Source organism: Lathyrus oleraceus, chromosome 6 (assembly GCF_024323335.1).
Source record: "Lathyrus oleraceus cultivar Zhongwan6 chromosome 6, CAAS_Psat_ZW6_1.0, whole genome shotgun sequence".
Classification (NCBI taxonomy): Eukaryota; Viridiplantae; Streptophyta; class Magnoliopsida; order Fabales; family Fabaceae; genus Lathyrus; species Lathyrus oleraceus.
The window spans coordinates 26,366,061-26,370,320 of NC_066584.1; the positions used below are offsets into that span (position 1 = coordinate 26,366,061).

The 4,260-nt window shown below is 32.5% G+C and overlaps 1 non-coding gene across 1 annotated transcript; it reads right to left on the reverse strand.

Moving 5' to 3' along the window:
* Nucleotides 1–3,005: 3,005 nt before the first annotated feature.
* Nucleotides 3,006–3,113, reverse strand: LOC127098875 (small nucleolar RNA R71). Its single transcript, XR_007793559.1, has one exon. It is a non-coding gene; the product is annotated as a small nucleolar RNA R71 (small nucleolar RNA).
* Between the last annotated feature and the right edge of the window lie 1,147 nt (nt 3,114–4,260).

A 4,260-nucleotide genomic window follows, 5' to 3' on the forward strand; every position in this document is an offset into this window, starting at 1 on the left:
AGTTCAACAACTTCTATTATACTCATTTAATATGCATAGACACGAAGATAAGGAATCTCTATTAATATATGGCTGGTATAAATATAATAATATATTGTATCGGTTAAAAAATATAGATGTGCATATTATCTCTGCAAGAGTAGAAGTAATCAAAGGTCTTAATAGGTATATTACGTTGTATGATGGTTAGAGTTTGTCCACGGTGGCGAGAAGCCCTGTATGATGGTGTTTACGATAGTTTTGAAGACCTGCTCACGCGAGGTGAGAGGCTCTTTCTATAAGTGTGATACTTTAGGGTAAAAATTTGTAAGGTGTGATCTGTATGAGTTAAAATCTGACATTTATCCCGTTGGGGGAGAAGTATTTATATGGGCGTTTAGGCCTAGGGGTTTTTGGGAAATATCACCGCCTACCAAGTTAATATTGGACTGTTGAATCCCTATTTCCTCGGGGACGTTGTCCAATTATTGCCATGACTTCTCTCTGACCAAGGGACCTCTTTTCCCACGTTTTCTCACAAATGGGTGAGTGGAGGATAATGGGGGGCAAGGCGATATCTCCTGAAGGGTGACATATGGATGTCTCTTCTTCTATGGGATGCAAAACTCCATCATATCATGGCTCTTTGATAAACATGAAACTTATAGCATTTTCCAACTCGATTCAATTGCATTTTTATTTATTTTATATCCACTTCGTGTTTATATATATATATATATATATATATATATATATATATATATATTGTTATGTTTGTATTTTGACTGTGTTGCAGAGATTCCCCATTTGGAGTTGGCATGAGATAAAGTGAAGCAAAATTGACTCAAAAATGGAGAAAATAACACTTAAGCATGAAGCACTTCAAGAGGTGGCGTTTTCGGCGTGTGGCATTCGCCACAGGGGAAAGTGTTCATCATGGCCCTCTCACTTGCCACGTGGCCACATTAAACTCATGACGAACGTCATCGACTCCATGCCCATAATTTTAGCAGCTGCATGACTGAGTTGCTCTCCCACTCACCCATTTTTTACTCAACTGATTTATGCATGAATTCTACATCACCTTAGAGTTACAACACTATATATAGGTTTAATTTTTAGGTTTTAGGGATCCAATCTTTTTTCTTAGATTTAAGTAGGAAGGGAATTTACACTATAAAAGAGTACTCAATTGTTCACACCTGGAGATTGGCACATCATTGGTTTGCAAATTCAAAATTTATATGTTTGTACTTGGATCAGTAGTTAATTGATCTTACTGTTATTTTCATTTGGAAGCTCTTTCGTTCAAGTTTTCCGCTTTAGTTTCCTGCACTGCATTATTTTCCATAAGTGTTTGTATTCTTTAATTTTCTGTCCTTGTTTATTTTAAATTCTTAAGTTTGCAATTAATGTTTTTGATTTTTTTGTCCATTTCCCACTGTTACTGTTTTTAATTTCTAAGGGCTACATATCATTTCCATCTACTACCATATACATATATAATTGCTTTTGCAATACTGTTCCAAACATACACACAGACACACACACACGCACGCGCGCGCACACACACACACACGCACGCGCACGCACATGCACACGCGCGCGCACACACACACACACACACACACACACATATATATATATATATATATATATATATATATATATATATATATATATATATATATATATATATATATATATGTGTGTGTGTGTGTGTGTGTGTGTGTGTGTGTGTGTGTGTGTGTGTGTGTGTGTGTTTTTATTTAGAATTTAAAATTTAAATCAAATTGACAAAAATATCAATACAAATATATATATATATATATATATATATATATATATATATATATATATATATATATATATATATATATATATATATATATATATATATATATATATATATGTATGTGTGTGTGTGTGTTTTATTTAAAATTTAAAATTTAAATCAAATTGACAAAAATATCAATACAAATATTCATCTGTTGTTTAACTACTCTAACATTTTCAACTTTGAATGCAAGCTTGTTAAATTATTCATTTTTTAGAATCAACTTAATTGATAAGGAGTTGATTTACACATTAAACTTTGTTTGAAAATATAACACAGGTCGCGCGAAAGTGAGCAATGTTTTTAAGTTAATAATTTCTTTTGAAAAATATTTTTAAAACCAATATAAACGCCAAAGATTTATTGAGTCCTAGAGGAGTGATTGGAAATTACATTCCGGTCGCTTTTAATTATTTTTATAAACAGACTTTAATTATATTCCCCTTCTCAAACAAAAATCGACCAACCTTAAATTTACATACGACAATAGATAACAGTTAAGTTGACTAAAAGTCTCTGTGGGTTCGACATCTTTTGTATTACTTTGATAAGTATGTGCACTTGCGAATAAACTACCACACGAAGCAGCACATCAAGTTTTTGGCGTTGTTGCAGGGGATTTTTATTAGTCAATATCATAACTTAATTATTGTGTCGTATAGATTAAGGCATTTGATTTTATTTTTTATCGATTGTATGCCCAACACTCGCTCTAACACAGAGGAGTTAGAGTAACCGATTTCTAAAATCAAGTGTTACTTTCACTTGAAATTCCGAATACGTGAACTTAGAGCCTTACTTGAGCCCATGGCTGAAACTGATAACTTGTCCACTCAAGGAATATGCAGTTCCATCACAGGACGAACCACACTCAAGCATTGGTCCACTGCAATCCATGCGAACACTTTTGAACTGAAACTGTCTCTAGTGCAAATTGTACAACAAATCCAGTTCTCTAGAAATTCCACTCAGGACCCAAATCTTCATTTATCAATGTTTGTACAGTATGCAGACACATTAAAGAGTAGTGATGCAAATCCAGAAGCCATTAGACTATATCCTTATTTCCATTTTTCCTAAGAGATAGAGTCAGAGCATGGCTACAGTCTATACTCGTGAACTCAATCACCACTTATAATGAACTCAAGAGGGTATTCTTAGCCAAATATTTTCCACTAAGCAAAACAGAAGCATTAAGGAATCATATAACTAGGTTTAAACAAGCCGAAGGAGAATCACTTTTTGATGCATGAGAAAGATATAAAGATATGATAAGACTATGTCCTCATCACGGATTAGAACAATGGCTTATCATTCATACTTTCTACAATGATCTACTATACAACACTAGAATAACCATAGATTTTGCTGTTGGTGGAGCCTTAATGAATAAACCCTTTGAGGAAGCCTACAAACTTATCGAAAACATAGCTCATAATCATTACCAATGGGTAACTGAAAGAGTTCAAGTCGAGAAAACCGAACAAAAGGAGGAATATTTGAAGTCAATGGAATTAATCATGTAAATTCTAAAGTCGAGGCACTTACCCAAAAGATCAACAATTTAACTATAACCATTCCAGCCATTGTAGCTGTTGTAGCCCCCAACTGCAAAATTTGTGGAGTCCAAAAGTCATACCCCAAAATTTACCCTACCTTTTTCTTAGTTTCATTTGCATACTTGGAATCATATCATGCATCATCATAACTTTAGCATGACCTTTTGCATTAGGTCATTGGCTCACAAGCATGGTCACATTCTTTGTTTAATCTTAACATTAGAGTTTTTTCACTTTTATTTACTTATCAACTAACCAAAGCATCAATAAGGAATGATACTTATTTGTTCCCTTGGCCATGTAGGTGATCATGCCTCATTTCAAGACAAAACAAAAGGTCATTTTGGTCAAGAAAGATACAAGTGTGGTTCATTGATTCAAAGGTGGTTCATATGCTTATTTCCATGCCATTTCATCTAATCTTCAAGCCATCCTCAAGATCATTCAAGCCTTAATCAAGTGTTTTTAAAAGGGTGGTTCATATGTTGATGTATATATATATATATATATATATATATATATATATATATATATATATATATATATATATATATATATATATATATATATATATATATATAGATGTATATATATATATATATATATATATATATATTGCATTTTTAATATTTATATTTATTATAATTATCATATACATATTTTTATTTTGCATGCATAATAATAATATGAGTTTTATTTCAATAATGTCCGGTTAAAATTCCTAGAGTTCGGATGTGAGGACCGTCGTTCCGACGAGACTCGGTAAATTAAATAGGCGTTTAATTTTAATATTAATTTATTTTTCCGGTTCTGGTGTATAGTTTTTAAAGTCAAAATGTTTTGCGCAAAAGCGAAAACACTCAGATACTGGTCATCAACGCAACC